Genomic DNA, 23283 nt, shown 5'->3' on the forward strand with positions numbered 1-23283 from the left:
TGATTTCCTTCACTCAATAAAATTATTATGAAGTTTATCCATGAAAATTGTTAAATCTATATATAGTTCATTTATTTTTATTGCTGAATAGTACTCCGTTGTATGGATATGCCATAGTTTTTATCTTGTCACTTACCATTGGACATGTCCAGTTCTTAGCCATTCCAAATAAAGTTGCCACAAACAATCATGTACATCTTGTTAGGGACATATGCTTTCATTTTTCTTAGGTAAATATTTAGTAATGGAATAGCTGAATTATATGGTAGGCATATGTTTAGCCTTTTTTTTTTTTTTTAAGACACTGCCAAAGAGTTTTCTGAAGCGGTTGTGTCATTTTACATTTTCATCAGCATTGAATGAGAGTTCCAGTTGTCTACATCCTGGCCAGTGTGGTATTATGAGGTTTCTTTCTATTAGATATGTAGTTATATCACGTTATGGTTTTAATTAGCATTTCTCTAATGATTAATGACATTGAACATCTTTTCCTGTGCTTATTTGCTATCTGTATATCTTCTTTAGTGAAGTGTCTAAATGTTTTGCCTATTTTTAAATTGGGTTGTCTCTTTCTTACTGAATTATAATAATTCTCTACGTATTCTAGATACAAGAATTTTGTCAGATATATGTATATCTTGCAAATATCTTTTTGACAGTCTATAGCTTGCCTTTGCATTTTTTAAATTGTGTTCCTTGAAGAGCTAAAGCTTTTAATTTTGATGAAATCTAATTTATTGATGTTTTCTATTAGAGTCATGATTTTTATGTCATATTTTTTAAAATATTTGACAAATTCAAATAGGATTGTCATATATATAATATATGTATTATATATATGTATATACATATAATTTTAGAGTATGTGCAAGCAGAGAGTGGGGGAGAGAGAGAGAGAGAGAGAGAGAGAGAGAGAGAATCTTAAGCAGGCTCCATGCTTAATGCAGAGCCCAACACGGGGCTTGACCCTGGTATCATGACCTGAGCCAAAATCAAGAGTCGGATGCTCAACCGACTGAGCCACCCAGGTACCCCTATCTTATATAATTTTATGTAGAAATTTCATAGTTTTAAATCTATGTTTTAGTCAATGACATATTATTTTTTATATGATGGGATGCAGAATCAAAGTTGATATTTTTCCATATGGCTACTCAATTTTTCCAATACCTTTTGTTGAAAAAATTATTCTCCTCTCCTCTACCTCTCCCCCATTGAGTTACCCTGGTACCTTTGTTGAAAATCAATTAACCTTATATGCCTGAGTCTCTTTCTTGACTCTGTTATATTATATTGATTAATTTGCCTAACTTTACACCAATACCAGAGTGTCCTAATTGTTGCAGTTTTTTTTTTCTAATTGTTGTTTTTTACTAAGTTTTGAAATCCAGTAGTATAAGTACTGAAACTTTATTTTTATTTTTGTTTGTCTTATTTTCAAAGTTGTTTTAGTTATTCTATGTCCTTTTCATTTCTATATAGATTTCAGAATCCTTTGGTCAATTTATCAAAAAAAAGTCTGTTGGGATTTTGACTGGGACAGTATTAAAACTTTAGTAACCACACGCGAAGTAACCGCTTGAGCTAAAGCCGACCCTTAAAACTTTAAATCAATTTGGGGAGGATTGGTATTTTAATAATCTCTAGTATTCTGATCCATGAACATGATATATTTACCTCTCCATCCTTTTAGGTCTTCTTTAATCTCTTTCACCAATGTCCTGTAGTCATCATGGTATAGTTATTATATTTTTTTGTCAAATTTATTCCTATTTCTTATTTTTATGCTGTTGTAAGTGGTATTGTTCTTGTAATTTTAATTTCTAACTCTTTATTGCTTGTATAGTTGATCCTTAAACAATCACAGATTTGAACCATGTAGGTCCACTTATACATGGATTTTTTTACAGTACAGTACTGTATTTTTTTCTCCCCTAACAATTTCCTTTCTCTGGCTTACTTTATTGTAAGGATCCAGTACATAATACATATAACATATAAAATATATGTTTATTAACTGTTTATGTTATTGGTATAGGCTATTAGTAGTTAAGTTGTGGGATAGTCAAAAGTTACATGCAGATTTTTGACTGCATGGGGGTCAGTGCCCCCCCATATTATTCAAGGGTCAACTGTATATAGAAATACAATTGAGTTTTGCACTATGATCATGTATCCTGAAAATGTGCTCAACTCACATGTAAGTTCTAGTAAGTTCTTTTTGTAGGGTCCATGGGATTATCTACAAAGATAATCATGATGTCAACGAATACAGTTTTTTTCCTCTTTACTAATCCATTTACCTTTAATTTGTTTTTCTTGACTTACATACTGGCTAGAAATTCCACTACAATGTTGAATAGAAGTGGTAAGACCAAGCATGTTTGCTTTGTACTTGATCTCAGGGGGAAAGAATTCGGTTTTTCATTATTAAGTATGTTAGCTGTAGATTTTTTATAGATGTCCTTTAGGTTGAGGAAGTTCTCTTCTATAACCAGTTTGCTAAAACTTTTTAGCAGAAACAGATGTTGAATTTTGTCAAATGCTTTTTCTGCACCTATTGAAATAAACATACAGTTTTTCTATTTTTTAGCCCGTCAATATGGTGAAAAAATGTTTTAAGTTTATTTATTTATTTTAGAGAGTGAGAGCAAGCAGGGCAGGGGCAGAGAGAGAGAGAGAGAATCTTAAACAGGCTCCCCACTGCTAGCATGGAGCTGATGTGGGCCTTGAACTCACGAAATGGTTTAACATTTTAAAGTTAATATAATTCACCATATCGAGGTGCCTGGGTAGCTCCGTGGGTTACGCATCTGACTCTTGATTTCTGCTCAACTCGTGATATCATGGCTCCTGAGTTCAAGCCCTGCATCAGGTTCTATGCTGACAGTTCATAGTCTGCTTAGGATTCTTTCTCTCTATCCCTCTGTCTCTCTCTCAAAATAAATAAGTAAACATTAAAAAAATAAAATGTTAAACCAAGCTTGTATTCTTGGAATAAAACTCTCCTGGTTATGATATATTATCCTTTTTATGTATTGTTGGATTTGATTGGCTAAAACTGTTAGAATTCTTACATCTATGTTCACGAGGAATATTGGTCAGTGGTTTCCTTATAATGTTTTCTTTGGTTTGAGTATCAAAATAACGCAAGCTTCATAGAATGTTATGAGAAGTATTCACTTGTCTGGAAGAGTTTTTATAAAATTTGTATTATTTCTTCCATAAATGTTGGGTAAAATTTATCAGTGACACCAGTCACAAGTAGTGTTTTCTTTTGGAAAGACTTAAGTTCAATTTCCTAAGTAGAAATAGAGCTAATTCAAATCACCTATTTCTTGAGTGAGCTTTGGTAGTTTGTATCTTTCAAGGAATTTGTCCACTTCTAAGTTTTTTAATTTATTGGCATGAATTATTCATAATTTCTTCATACCTATAGAATCTGTAATGATACCACTCTCTCATTCTTGATTTGGCAACTTGTGTCTTCTTTTATTCCTGCTTAGTGTGGCTAGAAGTTTATTTTTTCTGTTTTCCATTTCATTAGTTTCTGCTCTTGTCTTCATTATGACCTTTATTCTGCTTACTTTGGGTATAATTTGTATCTTTTCTAGTTTTTTAAGGTGGAAACTGCTGTTATTGACTTAAAATTTTTCTTCTTTTCTAATATAGGTATTCAGTGCTATAGATTTCCTACTAAGCACTGCTTTATTGAATTCCAGATATTTTAATATGTTGCATTTTCATTATCAGTCAAAATACTTTGTAACTCCCCTTTTAATTTCTCTGACTTGTATGATATTAGTTTCTAAATATTTGGATATTCCGAGATATCTTTCTGTTATTATTATTATTATTTTTTTTTTGATGGGGAAAGAGAGAGAGGCAGAAGGAGAGAGAGACAGAGAGAAAATCTTGAACAGACTCCATGCTCAGCATGAGCCTGATGTGGGGCTCAGTCTCACGACTATAAGATCATGACCTGAGCTGAAATCAAGAGTTGAACACTTAACCAACTGAGCCAGCCACCCAAGTGTCCCTCTGTTATTGAGTTATTTAATTTCATTATGATCAGAAATAAACTTTGTATAATTTGAATCACTTTAAATATATTAGTACTACTTCTATGTCTCATATGGCAAATAATCTTTTTACTTAAAAAATATATATGTTGTGTATACTTCAAAAAAATGCTTATTCTTCTGTTGTTGGATGTAATGTTCTATATTTGTCAATTGGAACAAGTTTTTTGATAGTGTTGCTTATGTCTAGTCTACCAATTATTGAGAGAGTAGTGTTGACTCTGACTGTAATTGTGGATTTATCTATTTTTCCTTGCAGTTTTGCTTCATGTATTTTGAAGGATTATTTTTAGTTGCATAATATTTATGACTGTGGCATTTTCTTGAGAAACTGTCTCCTTTATCTGTAAGAAACATCACTCTTTATCTCTGATAATATTTTTGCTTTGAAATCTGTGTTGTCTGATATTAAAATAGGCACTCCAGCTTTCTTTTAATTAGTGTTATCATGGTATATCTCCTTTCATTCTTTTACTTTTAACCTGTTTGGTTCTATATTTAAAATAGATTGTGTGTGTGTGTGTGTATGTGTGCGTGCGCAGCATATGATTAGATCTTGTTTTTTCTATCCACTCAGATAATGTCTGACTTTTAATTGGGATTTTTTTTTTTTTTAAGAAAGTAGACAATCTATACAGGAAAGTTCCTTTCTAATGTAAAACGGAGTTTAGAGAAAAGCTGGTCAGTGCTGGCAGGGCAGCTCCATATGATGAAGTTCTGGGGTGATGGTGGGACTCGTGGATTCCGGAACCAATGACCAAGGAGGAATTCTTGAAGATGTGCAAAAAGGTGATTTTATTAAAGCATGGGGACAGGACCCATGGGCAGGAAGAGCTGCTGGGATTTTTTTTTAAGTGGGATCTTTGAAACTGTGCTGCCCAATACAGTAGCCACTAGCCACATATCCCTATTTAAATTAACTAAAATTAATTAAAATTTAAAAATCAATTCTTCAGGCACACTAGCCAAATTTCAAGTGCCCAATAGCCACATGTGGCTAGGAGCTGCAGTATTGAACAATACTAGTTTAAATCATTCATCTTTACATATAATGGAATTACTGATATGGTTAGGTTTGAGTCTAACATCTTGCTATTTGTTTTCTATTTCTCTCATTTGTCCTTTATTCCCTTTTTATTTCTGGAAGCTCTATCTGCTTTCAAATATGCTTGGTCATTCTTTATTGTCATTTTTCTCTGCTCATAATTTCAAATATTCATTTAATTTCTTTAAATATATTAAACATAGATTTAGGAAATCTATTTTGTGTCAATTCCAACATCTGAAATATTTGTGGGTCTATATTTGCTGAAATTTGCTTTGATGGTTCTCATTCATGGTGTCTTGTTTCCATTGTATATTTTGTGATTTTTAAAAACATATAAGCTGTCCATTTTCATTGGAACCAACCAGTAGGAATTCTTTTGAGATATGAACTAAAGTTACATTCCTCCTGAGAAATTTGCTTTTGTTTCTATCAGTTTCCTGGGGTGCTACCAATGTGGGACTATAGTTAAATTAAAAATTTAACTTAAAATCCAAGTGAATCCTGACAGAAAACACATGTGAGGACCAACTAGGTTTATGAATTCTCAAGGAAGAATTCTGTCTCATCCACCAGCACCAAGGTGAAGATAGGCATTTCTTCATTATCTCTTGTGCAGTGTGATTTTTTATTCAGCCTTGCACTGAGGGTGTGATAAGGTGGCTTTCCTATTTGTTTCTCCACCTTGGTCAGCTAACTTGTAACTCCTGGCTCCATGCTGTGATTCATACAGCTGTCGAGGAGGAAAGACTCCCTAGAGTTTGAAAAAACGTTCAGAGTGATAGCTGGCTGGGCACTTGTTTCCTGACCAGATTTCCTACTTTCATTACTGGTTTTGAAATCAACAAATTCTTTACTTTGGATGTATTTACAATTATTTAAAAATATTATACCCAGAATTTTAGTTGCTCGCTTCAAACTGAAGGGTTGTTCAGAGTATTTAATCCATAATACTACAAGAAATGGAAATTTCCAGCTCTATTATTTTTCAGATTGGATGCTAGGTGATAAATTTCAGAGCCATTGGTTAACAATAAGAGCATAGCAACTATTATATGTTGAGTGCCTACTCTGGTTCAGGCATTTTGCACATGAAATCTCCAGTCTTCACAATAATCCTACTAGTAGGTTTATTCTTTCCATTTAACAGATAAAACAATGAAGGTTAAATTATCCAAAGTCACACAAGTAGTCAGCAAAGGAACCTGACCTCTGCTCTTTGCGATCAATTCTGATCTCCTTTTCAAGCTGCCAAGTCTTTTCTCTTAATATTGAAAATACACAGTAGCTTTTATATTTAACAGCAGGCAGTGAAAGCAGGTTGAGCAGAGAAGAGATTTTTAAGGGATAAGATTTTTCACTTGTGTCCCAATATGTAGCCTCCCATCATTTCACCCTATATTTCTGAAACAGTGCTTCATCAGGTTCAAAATGCTCTGCAGTGAAATGGTCATGCAGAAACTTGCTTCATAACATTAGAAGCCAGAACTCTCAGATCTCCCTATCTCCATAATATCCCTAAAGCTCCAGGTGAATCTTCATTTGTGCAAGACACAGAACCAATTCTTTCATCTGAATTCTGTTTTAGACCCTGACATACCCAATGGGACTTTCTCATAACTGCAGCCCGTAGATGTCATTTTTCTTCATTTTGGGGGTTGGTGGCTTTTGTCCTTAGCAGCTGTGGCCTTAGACTTTATCTGGGTTTGCAATCAGGAAGCTGTGATACTTCCTGAGACTGTTCAGGGTACAATTTACACAATACAAACTGAGTTCACTTTCTTCACTTTGGAGTTGCGCTGGGGTCCTTAATGGGTTGACTGTACTTTGTCGAGTTTTCTACAGGTTGAATCCAGCAGTTGGTGAGAACCAACCTCTGTGGTTTACAACCACTTTTGTTTCCTGAGCAACATACACAGAGAATTTGGAAAGAAGGCAATGATTAGGATTGGAGTCTAGAAAACCGTTAAGAAGGAGGAAGTTTATCAACTCAGTGGGAGTAAATCTCCAAACCACCTTCAGAATGCTAACACGCAAACACTGTTTCTTGTTGCCATGACCAATCAGTAGGTTGTTGAAGAAAACCAGTCCAATACCAGAGGCAGAGAGAAGTTGGAGAAGAATCATCATTTTTAGATATTCTGATTCCTTGGTCAAAGAGAGTCAGGAATGACACTGATTGGTGCCACTTATTATATACAAGCTTTTTCATTTGTAAAATGCTCCCAAAGCTGTGACCATCATTCTGTATTTAAGAGTTGTTTCTATACTAGCTACATTTTGAAACTCTGTGATGAATTAACCTATTTTTATTTTTTTTGATGTAATATTTATACCACTTTTAAAAATTATTAAAATTCCTATGATTAATTATTCCAATTACTAAAAAAGGATAATTATGTAACATGACAGAAGTACTAATTATCACTACAACGGCAATCATATTACAATATATAAATGTGTCAAATTAACATGTACACTTTAAATTTATACAATGTTGTATGTCAAATATATTTAAATGAAAAAAATTTTTATAAGCTTATTACTGAGTTTGTGGCTTAGGAGTCTTGTTTCTGGGTCTTCCTCCTTAGGGTCCTATCTTTGTTCATTTTTGTGAGAAGACTGGGGTAGGAGAGGGGCAAAGACACAAGTCAGAGTCTATGTGAGCAGATTTGGTAAAGAGAAATAGGTGAGGCCAGGAGTGGCCTGAGGTTTGGGATCATGTCTAAATTAGAGGTGTTCAACTTTCCTGATCTCCACAAACAATGATGATCCAGAAGTAAATGTCCACTACTCACTACTTGACCACCAAACAGTGGTGCTTTTGACAGCTACAGTATCTATCCTTTGAAATCTAATGTATTCTTCTTCTTCTTCTTCTTCTTATTATTATTATTATTATTATTAATTATTTGAGGAAAGACAGCACAAGCAGGGATGGGGCAGAAAGAGAGGGGGGGCGGGGAGAGAGAGAATCCCAAGCAGGCTCCAAACGGGGCTCAAACTCATGAAACTGTGAGATCATGACCTGAGCCAAAACTGAGAGTTGCATGCTTAACCGACTGAGTCACCAGTGCACCCCCAAAGTATTGTTTCACTAAGCCCCACAAAGTCTCTGTGAAGTGAATGAGTAGTGGGTAGTACCATGTCCATAAGAAAAAGGGGTGGGGGCAGACATCTAGGCATGAGACTGCTGACTGTCTCATGTCTAGGCATGAGACGAGGCTGGACTGTCTCCTCACCCATCACACCCACAGAAGACCCGGCTTCAAATCTTGACTCCGACATTTAGTACCTGTGTGACCCTGAGCAGCTACCTCTCTGAGTTTCAGTTTACTCATCTATAGTACAGACATAATGACAACTACCTAATAGGAATTTTGAATTGGGAAGAAGCTGGCAAAGAAACTTGACACAGTATCAGCGCTTAAGAGATGGGTGTCTCTTCCCCTCCCCCAACATTCACAGAGCCTAATTTGTCATCGCATGTTTTCTGTACTTGGATTGGAACAAAAGTATCTGAGTGTCCCTGAGGCTGGCATACATGCTGTCAAACTACACTCCATTGAAGACGTGCTAAGCAAGGTATTTAAGAAAGTGACCACATGGGGGAATAAAAGAGACATTTATAATGGCAACCAAAACAGAAGAAACCCACAAGGACACGATGAAAACTGAAACCACAATAATCTCTAAATAGAGAAGTAATAATTGTAGCCTATATTTAAGTGTACGGGAAGCAAGGGTTTGGGAGGGGGTGCTTGCCATGGAGATCATGCTTATTTTTTCAAAGTTTGTGGAGAGAACTGAGCTGATTTTTCTTTTTTAAGTCACAAAATGTTTCAGGTATTTCTAGTCTTACCCCAAAATTATACAAAAAAAAAAAAAAAAGAAAAGAAAAAATAAAGCATGATGCTGAGGGGAATGTGCAAAAGTAGGAGTATACAGGTAGAGTCAATGGTATTGATAAAATTGTGGTTTTTAAACTTGGGCTGGGATCATGGTTGTTCAATTTTATTATTACATTCACAACTTCTAATTTCACTACATATATTCTTATTTATATAACAAATGTTACATAATAAAAATGTTTAAGTGAACTGGAAATTGCTCAGTGAGTTCCACAGCAATAAAAAGAGAATAATCAATATCTGCAGGGAGATTCTATCTGCAATCAAAGATGATACGTGTAATCCCACTTCCCAAGTGCTGCCAGAAAACATATTTGCATTTCTGATTTTAGAATCAGTAAGTCTGTGAACAAAGAGAGTATAGCTTTACTCTGAACATCAGTAAAAGCTGGATCAGGTGTCTGATACAATTGTACTTATTCAGGGACACAGAGAAGCCTGGTGTCCATCAGGCAGATGGAAATAACTTGGGTGATAGTATCAAAGGGCACCAGGCAGCACAATAGTTTCAGGCTTGGGAAAGATGTCCATAAATTGCAGCCCTCAGCAATGAGTGGCTAATATCTTAAATATCCTTGTGAATTGTTTGAAAGAAGAAATATATCTCTACAAATTGAATGTTTGTGATTTAGTAAATTGACTGATTTAGTAAGTAGGAATATCAGGATTTACATAATAAAAATTTGTCATGATCTAATTAAGAAATAAAACCAATCAATGACATCAGCTGGTTCCAGAGACGGGTGCAAATCATCTGAGATCAGCACTGAGAGCCAGGTTGCCTGGTTCTGTGTCTTTTAACAGCCTGGGCCAATATAATACTTCATAGGATTAAATGAGAAAATATATGCAGAGAATTTACAGTTCTTAGCAGAGTAATTCTTAGTAAGTGGCAGTTACTAATATTAGAAGATGTCAATGATGATAAAAAAAAAACATTAATGGTAGCAGGGCTATTATTGAAGGCCTTCTCTATACTAAGCTCTTGACATATATGATATGATTTTCTTACTCCTTTTTTTTTTTTTTTTGGCTGTAGATTTATCTTACAAATTGTGTTTAATTTGTAGGGTGGGTGATGAGTAAAAGAAACCAGATTTTTCAAAGAGATAATGATGACAGTGAAACTGAAAGCATAAGCTGAGGAGGAGACATCAATTGCACTTTTTTTTTCAGGGACAAAAAGAGCTTCAGGATGTCCAGATTGTATCTGATGCACAGATAAGGAGTAAAGCTAATTCCTATACCACATGGGACTAAAAAAAGACCGCTACACTCTCTAGTTAAAAAATGGCTGCTCATACTCTGAAACTGAGCATCATGCCACTTGGGCATAGTTTGGCACGTAGTCTCCTCTGATAATGTGGAGAAAGTACAGCTCATCTGCATGCTGACAGCAGATGCCCTGTGGCCTGGAGAAACAGTACTTGCACTCTCTGTGTTAACCTTTCTGGGCCCCTAAGCTTAGGTTAAGCCATGAGGGAGAGTCTGTTATTGGCCTCTTGCTTGTTATTCCAAAATTCCTAGTGTCAACAGTAGACTCAGGTAAGATTAAAACATTACTCGGTAGTTAAATATATGAATGTATTACTAACATACTTTCCCCAAGAAATTCTATTGCCCTGAACTTAGACTAAAACTTCAACAATTTTTAAGTAATATTTATTCATTCAAAACATTATATTATTACTACATGCTAGGCATTTTGTGTAGGTCCTGAGGATGCAACAGTAAATAAAGCAGACATGATCTCTCACTTTGTAGAGTCTAAAATCTAATGGGGAGTCAGGTAATAAATAAGAAAACAAACAAATTGCAAATCATCAGAAAATGCAGAAAAGAAGAAAACTTGTGAACATAATCACTCTGACATAGCTCAGCCTTTTGTGAAACCCTCTTCTAGACTATCTAGGGCTGGGTACTCTAGAATCTTAGGGAAGAAGCCCATGGGTCATCACTTTTCACACCATGAGAACTGGAAGAAGAGGGGATGAGGAGGAAGTTTCATGGCCACATTAATATTTGCACACACACCTGGTAAAATGGTACCATGACCTAGGGTAAGGCTGCACCCTGTGAGAGGTAGTTGTCTTGATCTTTGGGAACTTCAGGCAGTGAATAAACTTCCCAGAGGCTGCAGGTGTAGACTAGAAAATCCTTGGAGAAATACTGATCACTGTTCTTCCCTCTTGGACTGTCAGAGATCCCCTCCAAGCTGGGTGTTTTCAGGGCCCAGCCAGAACTTTGATAGATTTATAGAACATAGATGGTCAGAGCTGGAAAGTCCCTTAGAGAGTACTTAGTCCATCCTCCTCACATTACAAAGAAGGAAACAGGCTCAGAGAGGAGATAAGCCCAGATTTAAAAGCTAGTTAGGGCCCCAGCACAGACTGGCTAGATGCTCAATGGTCCCGTTTTCTCCTCCTTGACACAAAGGGAGATTATATTTTCCAGTCTCCTTTGCAGTTAGATTGGGATCATATGTTGGTGCTCTGGCAAATGGAATACAAACAGGAGTGACCTATCCCATTGTCCAGTCTGTATTTTTTTTTTAAGTTTACTTATTTGTTTTGAGACACAGAGAGAGCATGAGCAAGGGGTGGGGGGAGAGAGAGAGAGAGAGAGAGAGAGAGAGAGAATTCCAAGCAGGCTCCGCACTATCAGTACAGAGCCCGACATGAGGCTAGAACTCACGAACTGTGAGATGATGACCTGAGCCAAAACCAAGAGTCGGACACATAACTGACTGAGCCACCCAGGTGCCCCCCAGTCTGTCTTCATAAAATTCCCATATGATCTTCTAAACACTTTCTAGCTTTATCATCAGCCAGCTAAATGCAGATAATCCAGCAGAAGACTCCAAGAAATCCTTAGAAGATGGCAGCACCACTACATAGCCACAGATAAGAGCAGAGATATCTTAATCACCTGTGAAGGCAGCAACCTGAACCCACTTAAACCAATAAACTTTATTCTGTAAGCCACTGAATTTTTGGAGTTGTTATAGCAACTAGCACTCTGTGTAGTTTAGAGACTGTGATGGTTAATTTCATGTGTCAACGGCCAATAATAATTTGGTCAAACATTATTCTGGGGTGTCTGTGAGAGTTTTCTGGATGAGATTAACATTTGAATCGACAGTCTGAATAAAGCAGATTTTCATTCTCAATGCACATGGATTCCCCCAATCAACTGAAGACCAAACCAACTGAATAGAAACAAAAGGTTCAAAGGGAATTTTGCTTGCCTGCCTGATGAACTGGGACATTGGTCTCCTTCTGCCCTTGAACTAGAATATACATAATCAGCTCCCCTGGTTCTCAGGCCTTTGGAATCAGACTGGAACTGCAACAAGGGCTCTCCTTCCTGGGTCTCCACTTGTTGACTGCCAATCTTAGGACTTTCCAGCTTCTGTAATCACGTGAGACAATTTCTCATAATAAATCTCTCTCTTTCTCTCTCTCTCTCTCTCTATTTTTGTCTCTCTCTATCTCTGGAGAGCCCTGATTTATACAAAGACTGTACATCAGACCTCCTGACTTCTGATTCAGTGTTGCTTTTCACAAAAGCATACTGTTTCTCCAAGCTAATAGGGAGAAGATTACCTAGGAAACTTCATACTCACTTCCCATACCTGGAACCCCCCCATCTTGGACCAACAATGACCAGTGAAAAATCAATCTTCACGTGGATGTCAGGGGATCCTTAGTGACATACAAAGTAAAAGTTTGTGCATGCCCTGGGATCAGCCACACCTCTGGCACTAGTGCTGGGACTGCAATGTGACTTCCAGTCTACTGTCTACTATTTCATGTGCCTTATAAGAGCACATGGGCCCAGCAGCCTGTCAGCTAGAGAACTCTATCCTGATCAGTACTTTTACATACCAATAATGATCTGAGGCTTGAATTGTAAATCAGATAAAAATTCAGTAAAGTTTTAGTGTTGTATGACTTTGCTATAATCTGATTTTCTTTAATGTAATAACCTGTACATGGTACAAACATAGAACCACAGTCCATTAACATAAACTTATAAGCATCTACTGACTAGAATTGCTTATTTCTGTCCTTTCTGAATCACAGATGAAGAGACAGATTACCAGATGGAATAGCTAGTCACAAAACCTCTGTCCTTGGCCAATTGGTAACATGGAATAATCTGGATCTCTTTTCCATAGCTCCCTGATGTTAACTCTCTCAGGAGTGAAAGGATTTAGTTGGACATGCTTGAAATATGCCTCTACAGTTGTCAGGTTTTTTCTTTTTTAAAGATTTTATTTTTAAGTAATCTTTACAGCAATGTAGGACTCGAACTCACAACCCTAAGATCAAGAGTTGAATGCTCCACCAACTGAGCCAGGCAGGTGGCCCTATAGTTTTAAGTTTATATAAACCCTTAGAAAAAAGGGAAGAACCAGGGCACCTGAGTGGCTCAGTCAGTTGAGTGTCCGACTCTTGATTTCGACTCAGGTCATGGTCTCACAGTTCATGGGTTCAAGCCCCGCATCAGGCTCTGTGCTAATAGCATGAAACCTGCTTGGAATTCTCTCTCCCTCTCTCTGCCACTCTCTGGTCCCCTGCTTGCATGCACTCTCTCTCTCAAAATAAATAAGTAAACTTTTTTTTTTTTTTTTTTTTAAAGAGAAGGACTTAAAATCAGAGAACCCTTGGACTGGAAAAGTTTTAGAGTCCACTTGATTCTATCTTTACTTTTAAATTTTATTTTATATGTTCTTTTATATAGTACCTAAATATGTGATGTAACCAATCACCATATCAAGATAAATCAGAAAGATGGCATCCAAATGCTGTCTTGGGACTCCCTCAGCTGCATTAAGAACTTGCTACTCTTGCCTATTGGAGTCCCATGCACAGTTTTAATACCAGGAAAGAGTAAGACAACTTTGTGTGAAATCTCTGGGAATGTATATCCAAGAGGTGAAAAACAAACAAGTCTACCAAAAGGTAATGAGAGGTTGGTTTCTAACTCTTCCAAAAAGTCATAGGAGATATTCAGTCAGCCATCCTTACCCTAAAAACAACTAAAGATTTGCCATAGCAGCAAAATCTTATAGAGGCATACCATTCAGTTCTTTTTCTCAGAAAGTGCAACCTAGAAAATCGTCTAATTCATGTTAAAAGACAGAATTGAAACTATGCTTCCTATTTTACCAAAAAATAAAAAAAATTCTCAATGAAGTTCATAAAACTAACATCAAGAAACAAATCTAACTTCCTGTTTTTGTTTCTCCTCTATAGTTACAACAAATTCAGCCTTAAAAAACTTTCAAAATGAGGATTTTTTCCTCGAATACCAGAAAATTAACAGGCAGAGTAAAGCAGTATCTTATTCTTTTGGACAGAGTATCTGAGTACTTTTCTCCTTCAAGCGTGTGTGTGATCAAAAGAACATACGAACATGACACACACACATCAAACAGTATCAGAAACCAAAGTTTTCATTGGAAATTATATTTTACTCATGTCTGAAAGACTTTAAAAAAGTAAACAATATTCAGTTGATTCTGTTCACAAAGATACACACCTAAAGCATAAGGACAAAAAAAGCTTTAAAAGGATAGAAAAAAAATACAATGTAAAAACCAACCAAAGGGAAGGTATCATAACTATATTATCATAGGGAACTAGGAAACATACATTCTTTGCAAGCACACAGTACCTATAGAAATTGACCAAGGATAAGGCTACAAAGTAAATCTCAGCAAATATCAGAGAATTAATATGCAGGTCATGTTCTCTGATTAAAATGTAATTATAATTCACTAATAAAAAATTACTGGAAAAAATAATTACAAATTTTAAATGCACTTCTAATACATCTGTCAAGTAAGGAATCTTATTAGGTAAAATGTAAAAATAAATGACAATGAAAATATGCTGTAAGAACTAATAATATAGAGACCTTTGACAAAATTGTTAAGAAAAAACATAATGGCACAAAAAAACAATACCACAATGAAGTACTGAACATAATTATAGGTATATGAGATTGTTTTTGCAATCAAGAATACTATGATTTTTTCTACTATTTCATACTGTTTTCATAATGATTGATTTTTAATATGGTGGCAATTAATTTGAATACTTAGAAGAAACAGAACATTTCCTGAAATATATAATCTATCACAGCTCGTTTAAGAAGAAAGCAAAAATCGAAATAGACATGTTGTCTCTAAAGCTTAACATATAACCTCCTCTATAATGCTAAGCAAAGTAAGTCAGTCAGAGAAAGACAGATATCATATGATTTCACTCATATGTGGAATTTTAAAAACTTAACAGATAAACATATGGGGAGTGAAGGAAAAATAAGATAAAAACAGAGAAGGAAGCAAGCCATAAGAGACTCTTAAATACAGAGAACAAATTGAGAGTTGATGGGGGTGGGGAGGGTGGGGAATGGGTTAAATGGGTGATGGGCATTAAGAAGGGCACTTTTCAGGATGAGCACTAGGTGTCATATGTAAGAGATGAATCACTGGGTTCTATTCCTGAAGCCAAGACCACACCGTATGTTAACTAACTTGAGAATAATATATATATATATATATATATATATATATATATATATATATACATATATATATATATATATACACACTCTCTTCTTTCCCTTTATGTGCACACACACACACACACACACACGCATGCATGTGCACACATACAGGCCCAGATAAGTTCTATCAAATACTCAAGGAACATATAATCTCAATCTTCCATAAATTGTTCCAGAAAACAAAAAAAGAGGAAATGCTGCCCTATTCATTTTGAAATGAGTTAAACCTTGATATCAAAACCACATATGGGTAGTATAAGGAAGAAAGATTAAGCCAATTTCACCAATAAGCATAAATGCAAAAATCCTAAATAAAATTCAGCAAACCAGGAGCTCAGGTCATGATCCCGGGGTTGTGGGATCGAGCCCCACATCAGGCTCCATGGGATGCTTAAGATTCTCTGTATCTTTCTGTCTCTCTCTTTCTCCATCTTCCCCTCTCCCATGCTCGCACTCTCTCTTTCTAAAATTAAAAAGATACAGTTCACAAACCAAATCAGTAATGTAGTTTTTCAAAAATAACCAAGTCTCAACTTGTTCCCCGCCCCCAGCAATGAAAGGATAGTTTAACACTAGAATATCTATAAATGTCATTCACCACATTGACAAAGTAAAGAATAAAACCCATCAGATTTAGAAATAACACACTTTTCTCAACAGATGCCCCAAAATTATATAATGAAATTAAATGCCCAGGCATACAAGCAGAAATTCTTACCAAATAGAAATTATTAACCCAATTTTTAAAAAGTTGTCTACCAAAACCTACCCAAAATAGCACACTAAATTGTGAAAAATTAAAAGCATTTCCCTGGAAGTCAGAAATAAAACAAGGATGCCTCTTATTCTGCCCCTGTTCAATGCAGCCTTGTCTACTGCAGCAAGTCAAGAAGAGTTATGTTAGAAAGGCCAAATAATGGGGCACCTGGGTGGCTCAGTTGGTTAAACGGCCCACTTCGGCTCAGGTCATGATCTCACGGTCCGTGAGTTTGAGCCCCGCGTCGGGCTCTGTGCTGACAGCTCAGAGCCTGGAGCCTGCTTCGGATTCTGTGTCTCCCTCTCTCTCTGACCCTCCCTCATTCATGCTCTGTTTCTCTCTGTCTCAAAAATAAATAAACATTAAAAAAAATTAAAACAAACAAAACAAAAAAAACAAAAATAAAGGCCAAACAAAGCTACAATCGTTTGCATATTTTATGACTGTCTTACATAGAAAATCTGAAATAATCTACAATAAACTAAAAAGAAGGTTCAGCAAAGTTACAGGATACAAGATCAATATACAAAATAATAATTTTGTTTCCACACACCAGCAGCAGATAGTTAGGAAATGCAGTTTTAAAAAATAATTATAAGAGCAATGAACCAAAAAAAGAGGAAATTATGACAAAAATTAAATGTTATTAAAAGACATAAAAGAAGACCTAAATGAATGAGTAATATACCTTCCTTATTTTTGGATAGGAAGAATCAATATCAAAAAGATTTCCATTCCCAATTAAATAATAAATATAGTACAAATAAAAAAATCCAACATAGTTTTTCACAAGCAAGAGCAAACAGACAAAGGTAGCCAAGCTATTCCTGATGAGAACAAAACAGGTCAGAGGGAAACCTTTCCTACTAGTTACTAAGAGTTTATTTTAGGTTTAATTAAGATACTATGGCTTTGGCATACAGATAGATAAAATGACCAATGGAACAAATTAGGAAGCTCAAAGACAGAACCATACAGAAATAGAAACTTGATATATGACAGAGGTGGCTTTACGTTTCAAGGGAAAAGGATGTAATCTGCAATAAATAATGTTGGAGTAATTGGTTATCTGTGTGGGCAATAAAAATTTTAGTTAGATTCTATTTCATATCATAACATATAAGTAGATTAAAAAGCTAATGTTATCAGAGAGGGAGACAAACCATAAGAGACTCTTAAATACAGAGAACAAACTGAGGGTTGCTGGAGGGGAGGGGGATGGGGAGGTGGGCTAAATGGATGATGGGCATTAAAGAGGGCATTTGTTGGGATGAACAGTGGGTGTCATGTAAGTGACGAATCACTAAATTCTATCCCTGAAATCATTATTACACTATATGTTAACTAATTTGAATTTAAATTTTAAAAATAAAGAAAAAAAGCTAATTTTATAAGTAAATATTTTAATGTTTTTAGAAAACATAGGGAATGAGCTTATGACCACCAATCAGGGAAGAATTTCTGAATTAGGATATAAAAAGCATAAACCACAAACCAAAGACTGATATATTTGAGTACATTACACAAAAAACAAGCAAATCCTCCCTTCCACCAAAACAAAAAGGCAAGCTATAGACTGGGACATGTGGGCAACACATTTAACAGAACAATGACTATTTAGAATATATTTTAAAATATAAATTGATAGGGGCGCCTGGGTGGCGCAGTCGGTTAAGCGTCCGACTTCAGCCAGGTCACGATCTTGTGGTCCGTGAGTTCGAGCCCCGCGTCAGGCTCTGGGCTTATGGCTCAGAGCCTGGAGCCTGTTTCCGATTCTGTGTCTCCCTCTCTCTCTGCCCCTCCCCCGTTCATGCTCTGTCTCTCTCTGTCCCAAAAATAAATAAACGTTGAAAAAAAAATTAAAAAAATATATATATAAATTGATATAAAGCAAACAACCCAACTAAAAATGGACAAAGAACATGAAAAGGCATCTCACAGGAAAGGAAACCTGTCAAACCAATAAACTTATGAAAGGATGCTCAACCTCACTAAGAATCAGAAAACGCAAATTACAATAACACTTCACATCCATCCGATTGGCAAACATTTTTAAAGTCTGACAAGATCAACTGTTGATAAGGTGCAGAGAAACAGGAATTTTCCTACACTGTTGGTGGGAATGTAAATTGGTATAACCACTTTGGAGAGTAACTTGGTAATATCCATCATTTCCACTCTCCCAGGAATATACCCTAAAGAATCTCGCTCACAAGGAGATATGTGAAAGATTGTTTGCTTCAGAATTATCTGTTAAGAGAGAAAATTGGAAATAACTAAAACTCTCCCAACAGGAGAATACAAAAATAATCACCAAGTATTCATACAACAGAATTCTTTATGCAGCATTTAAAGAAATGAGGAATACTGCATGTACCAAATGGACAAATCTCAAAAATAAAATATAGAGAAAAAAAAAAAAAGTAAGGTGCAGAAGGATACATACACTATGATACCATTTATATTAAGTTAAAACATGCTAAGTAGTATTATATATAGTTTATGGTAATATGTATAAATAAAGGTATAAAAATAGTCATGGCAATGATATGTACCAACTTTGGTAAACTGGATGCCTCTGAGGAGAGAAGAAAGGGAATGAATGGTGTTAGGGAGGAATACATTCCAGAGGATATTCAACCATGTCTGTAATGTTTTATTTTAAAAATAAAACCCAAAGTAAATATGGCAGAATTATGTTTATTATATTATTTATAATTTCCCATATGTTAAAATGCTTTATTTAGGGGCGCCTGGATGGCTCGGTCGGTTAAGCGTCCGACTTCAGCTCAGGTCATGATCTCACGGTCCGTGAGTTCAAGCCCCGCATCAGGCTTTGTGCTGACACCTTGAGCCTGGATCCTGTTTCAGATTCTGTGTCTCCCTCTCTCTCTGCCCCTCCCCTGTTCATGCTCTGTCTCTCTCTGTCTCAAAAATAAATAAATGTTAAAGAAAAATTTTTTTAATGCTTTATTTAAAAAGTGAATAACTTTGGGGTGCCTGGTGGCTCAGTCAGTTAAGTATCCCACTTTGGCTCAGGTCATGACCTCATGGCTTGTGAGTTCCTGCCCCGCATTGGGCTCTGTGCTGACAGTTCAGAGCCTGGAATCCGCTTTGGATTCTGTGTCTCCCTCTCTCTCTGCCTCTCTCCTCACTCGTGCTCTGTCTATCTCAAAAATAAATAAACATTAAAAAAAATTAAAAAGTGAATAACTTCGAAGTAAAACTTCAGGATCTTAATTACTGATGAAATCCTGATAAATACTAAAATTTCAATAAAACTTAACCATAAAAATTGTCAAAATTCTCATTGTAAAATATAAATATTTCAGTTTTATGTGTCCATATTACAAATAAATATGAGCTATCTAGACATAAATTGTAAATTCCCCTGATCACAGGGTTAAAAATATAAAAATATAAATATACACACACGTGGGTAAAGATTGGAAAGCAACACTGAAAATAAACTACGCATAACCTTCCAAGCTAGAAGGGTTTGGGGGGGACACTTAACTTTTTTATTAAAAAGTTTTTTAATTTAACAAATGGAATGTTGCTAAAATAAACCCTTTTTAAAAAAAACTTTTTACTGTAAAAATAATATAGCAGCAGAGATTTAAACAAATAGTTCTCTAGAAATGTACAGTACAAAGTCACATCCTTTTAGGTCTTCCTCTAAATTCTTTTCTTTCTGTTAAACGACCAGGTTATAAAACAGGCACACAACAAAATGATGTGGGTCAAATCACTATTGCCACCCAATTTTCAAGGGCAATGGCAGTCAAGAATTCGTCTGGGAGAGATACTTTGCTATGCCTTTAATTAAGGTGGGGCTTTTAAAACTCAATTGTTCCATTCGTGTCTCAAATCAATCAGATGAAATTCACCTTTTAGGTGGCCTGAATCCTGATAGCTAGGCACACTTGATAGGTAATTTAATCATCTCTGGTGTAGACGAACGCAACCTGAAATTAGCTAGTGAAAGAGTTGGTCTTCTCTGAGATAGCTGTGCTTTTCCACTTTTATGCGAGAGCTGAGCTTCACCAACTGGCTAGCTGGAGGCGTTATTAAAAATTTAGTGAAAGAAACAAAGGTGTGCTCTGGTGTCTCTTGTTACCCTTTCTACTGTTACTCCAGCAGACAAAAGGCATAGAGCCTACCTCATGAATAATGTGACATGGAATATTCACAATCTATTTTTAATGGAGGCAAGTAATAACATTAAGAGAGATATTTGCAATCTTCAAATTTCACACAGTAACAGGCGCAGTAATTTGTTTTGATTCTGAACTGAGGATATCAAGATATATTTTTTTCTTTAAAAGGCATACTGTTAACATCAAAATTACAACTTGTCATTTATAGCAAAAACAAGTATTATGAAAATGGCCCCAGAGTTCTAAATGTCATCAGAGAAGGACAGGACAGATAACTAGATTTCAATCAGTCTACTTACCTCTTGACGCCAACTTCTTTACTTTTCAAACCAGTTGGAAATAATCAACCAGTATGCACAGTGAATTCTGTGCGAAGGACATTTTGTGATCTTTATTCCCTGGGAGTTTTGTTTCCCAGGACACTAGGAAGAGGTTTCTGGATGCTGTAACTGTTCAACCATCAGTTCTGGAAAATTATCTTCAACTGCATTATAAACAAATGTAAATTTTGAATGAGAGTAAACTGACATGGAAAGACATGGTGTTGAAAACCAACTAAGCACAGCCAAGGACTGAGATTTAGAGAGACTGGAGAAAAGCAGTCTTGCCCCCTTACCCACCAACTCAGAGAGCATCCTATGTGTTCAATTGGTTTCCTAAAGTTTCAAGCAATTTATCTTTCCATTGTGCTCTAGAAAGCAGAGCTGGTCAGAGTTAAGCAGAATTTTATTTTCTCTGCTTATTTACCTACTACCTCAGCAAATACCTACTGATCTCCTATTGGTGTGACAGGCACTGTTCTGGGAGCTGAAGATTCAGCAGTGACAAAATAAATAAAGCTCCATAGGACACTGTGCTCACTGCTGTACCCAACCACCTAGAACAGTGCCAGGCACATACTAGGCTCTCAATCAGTATGTGTGAAATTGATTTGAATCGAAATGCACAATCTACTGGTGGTCACCACAGGCCATGCATACCTTGGCTGAGAGATGTTAGAATGAGCACAGGTAGTTGGAATTCAGGCCAGGACCTTATTCTAGTTTCATTTTCTTAAGGACTGATTCATGCAAGAAATTCCCACAGGTGGGATAGAGCCAGAAATAATTCAAATTCCAATTTTACTACCCCTCCCCTGATGCATCTTTATATTTAGACTTGCAGTAGGTGAGGCAACTAACCAATATCACACACTTTCTATCCCCTCCAGTCTCCACAGAATCAAAGCAGTCAGGGTTGGATTAGGATAACAGAACCATATCCCCATTTTATGGTCAAGGAAACTGGAATCAGGGAGGCCAAAGGAGTTGCCTAAGTCACACAGCATGTTGGTGACAGAGCTGTGACTAAGACTCCATTTCTGGACCCAAGAACTGTGATTTCTTTATTCATATGGGAGCCTTCTGACCTATAAACAAAACAAAACACAAAAAACAAACAAACAAAAACAACCCTGAGGTCCTCAGAAGGATCTATGTACATGGGGACCATCAGGGACTCTATAAGACAGGAGCTTAGTTTGGTATACCTAGATTTTCTGTTAAGAAAGAAGGATTTTTTGAGGTATAGAAGGGAAAAGCATATGAAAATCCGAGCAATTGGATCTTACTCTCTTCTGGATATTGGCTCGCCTGCTTTACTTTTAATATCTCACTATAGCTTCTTCAAGACCAACTCCCACTATGGACTAAAACAAGTCTTTTCCAAATTCCCTACCTAAATGAAAAGCCATAGGTAAGAGTCTCAATACTTTATTAACTTAAAACATCACTCTAATAAATATGTATTAACAAACAAAATGCACTCCAGAAGATCTAAAAACATTTACAAACCTCATCAACGTAAAAATACCACTTTGTGTCCTTCTAGTACACACGGAAGATCACTTCACATGCCTGCTAGCTTAGACATCTTAAAAACATCAGTGTAACAATCAAAAACTGAATATACACACAAATCTTGGAAGTATCTGTTCAGCCTTTTTTGTTTGTTTATGCTTGATAAAATCCAAATGTGTCAGAAAAGAATGTTCAAGATTCTATTTGTCTTCTCCAAATTCCTTTGGGGGGAAAAATCAGACCCAGCCACTCAGAGGTGCAACTGTTAGCTTTTGAAGGGCAGGGGCAAGGGCTATACCTTTAATCTCTGGCTCCCTGACACCTAGGCCTGCATCCTGTGGTCAATAAACACTTGCTGAGTGAACAGATGGTTTGTTGTCCAGAGGTGCTGCTCTGGTGAAGTCTTCACAAGCCTCCTGCAGGAAGGACTCTCCTCTCCTGTCACCACCAAGTGATTTTTTTTTCTTCTGCTCCCTCTTGAAACAGGCTGGAGGCGCCTGGGTGGCTCGGTCGGTTGGGCAGCCGACTTTGGCTCAGGTCATGATTTCGCCGTCCGTGAGTTCGAGCCCCGCGTCGGGCTCTGTGCTGACAGCTCAGAGCCTGGAGCCTGTTTCAGATTCTGTGTCTCCCTCTCTCTGACCCTCCCCCGTTCATGTTCTGTCTCTCTCTGTCTCGGGAATAGATTAACGTTAAAAAAAAAAATTTTTTTTTTTAAAAGAAACAGGCTGGACAGCGTATTTTGTCATTTCAAAAGTATGAAACTCCTTCCCCAAATCAGTTTCTGAACCATTCTTCAAGTGGGAGAATTCATTCTTCCAAGATTTACAGGCAGCACCCAATAGAAAGGGGTTAACAGACTCCCCAGAAAGAAAAAAAAAAAGTAACACTCATTTTTCATTCTAGATAAAAAC

The 23283-nt window shown here is 36.3% G+C and overlaps 1 long non-coding RNA gene across 1 annotated transcript; it reads right to left on the reverse strand.

Moving 5' to 3' along the window:
* Positions 1 to 6243: 6243 nt before the first annotated feature.
* LOC123598232 lies at positions 6244 to 22916 on the reverse strand. Its single transcript, XR_006712455.1, has 2 exons — positions 20834 to 22916; positions 6244 to 7029 (listed from the first exon to the last, which is right to left on the reverse strand). It is a non-coding gene; the product is annotated as an uncharacterized LOC123598232 (long non-coding RNA).
* Between the last annotated feature and the right edge of the window lie 367 nt (positions 22917 to 23283).

The sequence above is a fragment of the Leopardus geoffroyi genome, chromosome C1 (assembly GCF_018350155.1).
Source record: "Leopardus geoffroyi isolate Oge1 chromosome C1, O.geoffroyi_Oge1_pat1.0, whole genome shotgun sequence".
NCBI classification, from domain to species: domain Eukaryota; kingdom Metazoa; phylum Chordata; class Mammalia; order Carnivora; family Felidae; genus Leopardus; species Leopardus geoffroyi.